This window comes from Cervus canadensis, chromosome X, assembly GCF_019320065.1.
Source record: "Cervus canadensis isolate Bull #8, Minnesota chromosome X, ASM1932006v1, whole genome shotgun sequence".
Taxonomy (NCBI): Eukaryota; Metazoa; Chordata; class Mammalia; order Artiodactyla; family Cervidae; genus Cervus; species Cervus canadensis.
Genome location: NC_057419.1, coordinates 75,923,406 through 75,932,709, shown reverse-complemented (window position 1 = coordinate 75,932,709; position 9,304 = coordinate 75,923,406).

Genomic DNA, 9,304 nt, shown 5'->3' with positions numbered 1-9,304 from the left:
TTTCAAATTTGCTGGCATACTGAATGTAGCACTTTAACAGCATCATTTTTTAGGTTTTGAAATAGCTCATCTGGAATTCCATCACGTACACTAACTTTGTTGGTAGTATTACTTACTAAGTCCCACTTGACCTCACACTCCAAGATGTCTGACTCTAGGTGAGTGACCACACCATTATTGTTATCTGGGTCATTAGTCTTCTTTTTTGCATAGTTCTTCTGTGAAGAGGTGACTATTCTTGTCGCCTCTTCTTAATCTCTTCTGCTTCTCTTAGGTTCTTTCAATTTCTGTCCTTTATCATACCCATCCTTGCATGAAATGTTCCCTTGATGTCTTCAATTGAAGAAATCTCTTGTCTTTCCCATTCTAATGTTTTCCTCTGCTCCCTTACATTGTTCATTGAAGAAGGCCTTCTTATCTCTCCTTGGTATTCTCTGGAACTCTGCTTTCAGTTGGGTATATGTTTCCCTTTTCCCCTTGCTTCTCACTTCTCATCTTTCCTCAGCTACTTGAAAAGCCTCTTCAGATAACCACTTTTCCTTCTTGCATTTCTTTTTCATTGGGATAATTTTGGCCACTGCCTCCTATACAATGTTATGAACCTCTGTCCATAGTTCTGCAGGTACTCCTGTCTATCAGATCTAATCCCTTGAATCTATTCATCACTTGTACTGTGTAATCATAAAGGGTTTGATTTTGGTCATACCTTAATAGCCTAGTTGTGATTCTTACTTTCTTCAGTTTAAGCCTAAATTTTGCATAAGGAACTAATTATCTGAGGCAATGATCTGAGTCACCTGCGTGTCTTGTTTTTGCTGACTGTATAGAGCTTCTCCATCTTTGTCAGCAAAAAAAATATAACAATCTGATTTTGGTATTGACCATTTGGTGATGTTAATATGTAGAGTTGTCTCATGTGTTGTTGGAAAATGGTGTTTGCTATGACCAGTATATCCTTTAAGATAAAACTCTGTTAGCTTTTGCCCTGCTTCATTTTTAGTTGAAGGCCAAACTTGACTGTTACTCCAGGTATCTCTTGACTTCCTACTTTTGCATTCCAATCTCATATGGTGAAAATGATGAGAAAATATATACACAGTGCATATTAGAAACCACTAATTGAAAGATGTCAAAGAAGAAATATATAAATGAAGAGAAACTAATTATTCATGAATAGGAGAGTCAATATCATCAAGATGTCCATCTTCCTAACATAATTGTATAATTTATAAATCCAATGCAATTTTAATCAAAATCCTAGCAAGTTATTTTGTAGACATTAACAAAATAGTTCCAAAGTTTTTATGAAGAGACAAAAGACCTAGAGTAGCCAATTCAATATTGAAGACTCTATCTTAGACTGACTTACTCTAAAGTCTCAATAATCAAAACAGTGTGTTATTGGTGAAAGAATAGACAAACTGATCAATGGAACAGATTAGGGAGTCTAAATATAGATCCTTATAAATGTAGTCTACTAATCTTTGACAAAATGGCAAAAGCAACAAATGTAGCAAGTGTATTCAATAGCAAATATCGATAGATAAACACAACATTCATATGCCAAAATAATGAAAAGTAAAAATACCTTAAAAATAGGCATCATATCCTTCACAAAAATGACTCAAATGGATCATAGACATTAAACATAAAACACAAAACTATGAAACTCCCAGAAGTCAGTATGAGAGTAGACCTAAATGACTCATTATTGCAGTAATTTTTGATACATTGCAAAAGTTATGACCCTTGAAAAAAAAAGTTGATGGATTGGATATCATTAAAATGAAAAATTGATCTGTGAAAATGTCAGAAGAATGAGAAGGTAAGCAACAGGTTGGAAGAAAATACATGCAAATCCCCATTTGATAAAATACGGTTATCCCAATATAGAAGGAAATAAGCCAGAGGACATTATGCCAAGTGAAATAAACCAGACACTGAAAGAAAATTACCTCATGAATTTATGTGTGGAAACTAAAAATTTAAATTCATAGAAGTAAAGAGTAGAATGGTGGTTACCAGGGATAGGAAGGTAGAGAAAATGAGATGTTGGTTAGATGGTACAAAGATCCAGTTATTGAAGACAATACATTCTAGAAATCAAACATATATCACAATGACTACAGTTAATACTGTATTATATACAGGAAATTTGCTAAAAGTGTATTTCACATGCATTCAGCACACACACACAAACAAACTAGTAACTATTTTGATATATGTGAGGATATATATGTAAATTACCTTATTACAGTAATTATTTCACTATCTATGTGTATAAGAGAGCATCACACTTTTAAAATAATATAACTTTTACTGATAACCAAATTAAATAAATAAAAAATTTAACCAAAAATTTACAAACAACTCAAAAACTCAAGGAAAAAAAAACAAAAAACAAAAAAAACAAGACAATTATAAAATCGGACAAGGACCTTAATAGACACCTCACTAAAAAAAATATGCAGATGACAAATAAGTATATTAAAAGATGTTCCAAATCATATGTCATCAGTACAGTTCAGTTACTCAGTTGTATCTGATTCTCTGTGACCCCATGGACTGCAGCACGCCAGGCTTCCCTATAAATCACCAACTCCTGGAGCTTACTCAAACTCATGTCCATGGAGCCAGTGATGCAATCCAACCATCTCATCTTCTGTCATCTCCTTCTCCTCCTGCCTTCAATCTTTCCTATCAGGGTCTTTTCCAATGAGTCAGTTTTTCGCATCAGGTGGCCAAAGTATTGGAGCTTCAGCTTCAGAATCAGTCCTTCCAATTAATATTCAGGACTGATTTTCTTTAGGATGGACTGGTTGGATCTCCTTGAAGTCAAAGGGACTCTCAAGAGTCTTCTTCAACACCACAGTTCAAAAGCATCAATACCTCGGTGCTCAGCTTTCTTTATGGTCCAACTCTTACATCCATACTTGACTACTGGAAACAACATAGCTTTGGCTAGATGGACCTTTGTTGGCAAAGTGATGTCCCTGCTTTTTAATATGCTGTCTAGGTTTGTCATAGCATTTCTTCCATGGAGTAAGCATCTTTTAATTTCATGGCTGCAGTTGACAACTGTAGTGACTTGGGAACACAAGAAAATGAAGTCTGTCATTATTTCAATTGTTTCCCCATCTATTTTCCATGAAGTAATAGGACCAGATGCCATGAACTTAGTTTTTTTAATGTTGAGTTTTAAGCCAGCTTTTTCACTCTCCTTTTTCACTTTTGCCAAGAGGCTCTTCAGCTTTTCTTCACTTTTTGCCATAGGGGTGGTGTCATTTGCATATCTGTGGTTATTGATATTTCTCCCAGCAATCTTGATTCCAGCTTGTTTCTTCCAGCCTGGTATTTTGCATGATGTACACTGAATATAAGTTACTAAGCAGAGTGACAACATACAGCCTTGACATACTCCTTTCCCAATTTGGAAGCGGTCCATTGTTCCATGTCTGGTTCTAACTATTGCTTCTTGACCTGCATCCAGATTTCTCAGGAGGAAGGCAAGCTGGTCTGGTATTCCCATCTCTTTAGGAATTTTCTATGGTTTGTTGTGAACCACACAGTCAAATGCTTTGGAGTAGTCAATGAAGCAGAAGTTGATAGCTCAGCTGGAATTCTATCACCTCCATTAGCTTTGCTCATAGTGTTGCTTCCTAAGGCCCATTTGACTTGGGACTCCAGGAAATCTGGCTCTAGGTGAATGATCACACCATCGTGGTTATCTAGGTCATTAAGATCTTTATTGTATAGTTCTTTTGTGTATTCTTGCCACCTCTTCTAAATATACTCTGGTTCTGTTAGGTCCAAACTGTTTCTGTCTTTATTTTGCCCATGTTTGCATGAAATATTCCCTTGGTATCTCTAATTTTCTTGAACAGACTTCTAGTCCCTCGCATTCTATTGTTTTCCTCTATTTCCTTGCATTGGTCACTGTGGAAGGCTTTCTTATCTCTCCTTGCTATTCTTTGAAACTCTGCATTCAGATGGATATGTTTCCTTTTCCCCATTTCGTTTAGCTTCTCTTCTTTTTTAAGCTGCTTGTAAGGCTTCTTCAGGCAACCATTTTACCTTTTACATTTCCTTTTCTGGGAGATGGCCTTTTTTTTTTTTTTTTAAAGAAATCCATGAAATTTATGTATGCTGAATTGATTTTTAACAAAAGTACAAAGACAATTCAGTGTCTTGTAGAATTGTCAGGGCACGTTTGACCATTGGATCAATCTTGTCAACAAATGATGATGGGACAGTGGGCTACCGACATGAACTTAAACCCTCACCTCACCATACACAAAAGTTAACCCTAAATGGATCAAAGACTTAAACATAAAAGCTAAAACCATAAAACTACCAGAAGAATACAAAGGAATAGATCTTTATCATCTTGTGTTAGGCAAAGAATTTTTTGACTTTTTTTTTTTTTTTTGCATTTATTTTAATTAGTTGGAGGCTAATTACTTCACAATATTGTAGTGGTTGTTGCCATATATTGACATGAATCAGCCATGGATTTACATGTGTTCCCCATCCTGAAGCCCCCTCCCACCTCCCTCCTCATCCCATCCGTCTGGGTCTTCCCAATGCACCAGCCCTGAGCACTTGTCTCATGCATCCAACCTGGGCTGTCGATCTGTCACACTTGATAGTATACTTGTTTCAATGCTATTCTCTCAGAACATCCCACCCTCGCCTTCTCCCAAAGTCCAACAGACTATTCTATATATCTGTATCTCTTGTTCTGTTTTGCATATAGGGTTATCATTACCATCTTTAAAATTCCATATGTATGTGTTAGTATACTGTATTGGTTTTTATGTTTCTGGCTTACTTTACTCTGCATAATGGGCTCCAGTTTCACCCATCTCATTAGAAATTATTCAAATGAATTCTTTTTAATGGCTGAGTAATATTCCATTGTGTATTATGTATATGTACCACAGCTTCCTTATCCATTCGTCTGCTGATGGGCATCTAGTTTGCTTCCATGTCCTGGCTATTATAAACAGTGCTGCCATTAACATAGGGGTTCATGTGTCTCTTTCAGTTCTGGTTTCCTCGGTGTGCATGCCCAGGAGTGGGATTGCTGGGTCATATGGCAGTTCTATTAGGAGTTTTTTTTAAGGAATCTCCATACTGTTCTCCATAGTGGCTGTACTAGTTTGCATTCCCATAAACAGTATAAGAGGGTTCCCTTTTCTCCACATCCTCTCCAACATTTATTGCTTGTAGACTTTTGGATGGCAGCCAGCCTTACTGGTGTGTAGTGGTACCTCATTGTGGTTTTGATTTGCATTTCTCTGATAATGAGTGATGTTGAGCATCTTTTCACGTGTTTGTTAGCCATCTGTATGTCGTCTTTGGAGAAATGTCTCTTTAGTTCTTTGGCCCATTTTATGATCAGGTCATTTATTTTTCTAGAATTGAGCTGCAGGACATGCTGGTATATTTTTGAGATTAATCCTTTGTCTGTTTCTTCATTTGCTATTATTTTCTCCCATTCTGAGGGCTGTCTTTTCACCTTGCTTGTAGTTTCCTTTGATGTGCAAAAGGTTTTTAAGTTTCATTAGGTCCCATTTGTTTATTTTTGCTTTGATTTCCAATATTCTGGGAGGTGGGTCATAGAGGATCCTGCTGTGATTTATGTCAGAGAGTGTTTTGCCTATGTTCTCCTCCAGGAGTTTTACAGTTTCTGGTCCTACATGTAGAACTTTAATCCATTTTGAGTTTCTTTTTGTGTATGGTGTTAGAACGTGTTCTAGTTTCATTCTTTTACAAGTGGTTGACCAATTTGCCCAGCAGCACTTATTAAAGAGGTTGTCATTTTTCCATTGTATATTCTTGTATCCTTTTTCAAAGAAAAGGTGTCCATAGGTATGTGGGTTTATCTCCAGGCTTTCTATTCTGTTCCACTGGTCAATATTTCTGTCTTTGTGACAGTGCCATACTGTCTTGATGACTGTGGCTTTGTATTAGAGCCTGAAGGCAGGCAGGTTGATTCCTCCTGTTCCATTCTTCTTTCTCAAGATTGCTTTGGTTATTCGAGGTTTTTTGTATTTCCATACACCTTGTGAAATTATTTGTTCTAGTTCTGTGAAAAATACCATTTGTAGCTTGTTAGGGATTGCATTGAATCTATAGATTGCTTTAAGTGGTATACTCATTTTCACAATACTGATTCTTCCACCATGAACACGGCATATTTCTCCATCTGTGTCCTTTTTTATTTCTTTAATCAGTGTTTTATGGTATTCTATATATAGGTCTTTTGTTTCTTTAGGTAGAAATACTCCTAAATATTGTATTCTTTTTGTTGCAATGGTGAATGGTATTGTTTCCTTAATTTATCTTTCTGTTTTCTCATTCCTAGTGTATAGGAATGCAAGGGATTTCTGTGTGTTAATTTTATATCCTGAAACTTTAGTATATTCATTGATTAGCTCTAGTAATTTTCTGGTGGATTCTTTAGGGTTTTCTATGTAGAGGATTATGTCCTCTGCAAACAGTGAGAGTTTCACTACTTCTTTTCCAATCTGGATTCCTTTTATTTCTTTTTCTGCTCTGATTGCTGTGGCCAACACTTCCAAAACTATGTCGAATAGTAGTGGTGAGAGTGGGCACGCTTGTCTTGTTCCTGACTTTAGGGGAAATGCTTTCAGTTTCTCACCTTTGAGGATAATGTTTGCTGTGGGTTTGTCATATATAGCTTTTATTATGTTGAGGTATGTTCCTTCTATGCCTGCTTTCTGGAGAGTTTTTATCACAAATGGATGTTGAATTTTGTCAAAGGCGTTTTTGCATCTGTTGAGATAATCATATAGTTTTTATCTTTCAATTTGTTAATGTGGTATATTACATTAATTGATTTGTGGATATTAAAGAATCCTTGCAATCCTGGGATAAAGCCCATTTGGTCATGATGTATGATCTTTTTAATATGTTGTTGGATTCTGTTTGCCAGAATTTAGTTAAGAATTTTTGCAGCTATGTTCATTGGTGATATTGGCCTGTAGTTTTCTTTTTTTGTCGCATGTTTGTCTGGTTTTGATATTAGTGTCATGGTGGTCTCATAGAATGAGTTTGGAAGTTTGTCTTCTTCTGCAATTTTCTGGAAGAGTTTGAGTAAGATAGGTGTTAGCTCTTCTCTAAATTTTTGGTAGAATTCAGCTGTGAAGCCACCTGGTCCTGGGCTTTTGTTTGCTGGAAGATTTCTGATTACAGTTTCAATTTCTGTGCTTGTGATGTGTCTGTTAAGATCTTCTAGTTCTTCCTGGTTCAGTTTTGGAAAGTTAAACTTTTCTAAGAATTTGTCCATTTCTTCCAAATTGTCCATTTTATTGGCATAGAGCTGCTGGTATTAGGCTCTTATGATCCTTTGTATTTCAGTGTTGTCTGTTGTGATCTCTCCGTGTTCATTTCTAATTTTGGTGATTTGGTTCTTCTCCCTTTGTTTCTTGCTGAGTCTGGCTAGCAGTTTGTCAATATTATTTACCTTTTCAAAAAACCAGGTTTTACCTTCATTGATTTTTGCTATGGTCTCTTTTGTTTCTTTTGCATTTATTTCTGCCTTAATATTTAAGATTTCTTTCCTTCTACTATCCCTGGGGTTCTTCATTTCTTCCTTCTCTAGTTGCTTTAGGTGTACAGTTACGTTATTTATTTGAATTTTTTTCTTTTTTCTTGAGGTAAGCCTGTATTGCTATGAACCTTTGCTGTATCACTGCTTTTACAGTGTCCCATAGGTTTTGAGTTGTTGTGTTTTCATTTTCATCCATTTCTATGCATGCTTTTTTTCCTTTTTTTAAAGTTCTTCTGTGATTTGTTGGTTATTCATAAGCCTGTTATTTAGCCTCCAGATGATTGAGTTTGTAATAGTTTTGTTTTTTTTTTTCCTGTAATTGAGACCTAATCTTACTTCATTGTGGTCGTAAAAGATGACTGGAATGATTTAAATTTGTTTCTTCAATTTACCAAGGCTAGATTTATGGCCCAGGATGTGATCTATTCTGGAGAAGGTTCCGTGTGCACATGAGAAAAGGGTGAAATTGATTGTTTTGGGTTGAAATGTCCTATAGCTATCAATTAAGTCTAGATGGGCCACTGTGTCATTTAAAGTTTGTGTTTCCTTGTTAATTTTCTGTTTAGTTGATCTGTCCATAGTTGTGAGTGGGGTATTAAAGTTTCCCACTATTATTGTGTTATTGTTAATTTCCTCTTTCATTCTCGTTCACCGTTGCCTTATGTATTGCAATCCTCCTATGTTGTGTGCATACATATTTATAATTGTTATATCTTCTTCTTGGATTGATCCTTTGCTCATTATGTAGTGACCTTCTTTGTCTCTTTTCACAGCCTTTATTTTAAAGTCTGTTTTATCTGATATGAGTATTGCGACTCCAGCTTTCTTTTGGTCTCCTTTTGCCTGTTTTTTTTTTTTTTTTTTTTTCCAACCCTTCACTTTCAGTCCGTAGGTGTCCCTTGTTTTGAGGTGGGTCTCTTGTAGACAACATATATAGGTGTCTTGCTTTTGTATCCATTCAGCCAGTCTTTGTCTTTTGGTTCGGGCATTCAACCCATTTACATTTAAGGTAATTATTGATAAGAATGATCCCATTGCCATTTGCTTTGTTGTTTCGGGATCACGTTCATACAACCTTTCTGTGTTTCCTGTCTAGAGAAGATCCTTTAGCATTTGTTGGAGAGCTGGTTTGGTGGTGCTGAATTCTCTCAGCTTTTGCTTGTCTGTAAAGCTTTTGAATTCTCTTTCATGTCTGAATGAGATCCTTGCTGGGTACAGTAATCTGGGTTGTAGGTTATTCTCTTTCATTACTTTAAGTATGTCCTGCCATTCCCTTCTGGCCTGAAGAGTTTCTATTGAGTGATCAGCTGTTATCCTTATGGGAATCCCCTTGTGTGTTGTATGTTGTTTCTCCCTTGCTGCTTTTAATATTTGTTCTTTGTGTTTGATCTTTGTTAATTTGATTAATATGTGTCTTGGGGAGTTTTGCCTTGGGTTTATCCTGTTTGGGACTCTCTGGGTTTCTTGGACTTGGGTGGCTATTTCCTTCCCCATTTTGGGGAAATTTTCAGCTATTATCTCCTCGAGTATTTTCTCACGGCCTTTCTTTTTGTCTTCATCTTCTGGGACTCCTATGATTCAAATATTGGGGCATTTCACATTGTCCCAGAAGTCCCTGTGGTTGTCCTCATTTCTTTTAATTCTTTTCTCTTTTTCTCTCTCTGCTTCATTTATTTCCACCATTTTATCTTCTACGTCACTTATCCTATCTTCCGCCTCTCTTAT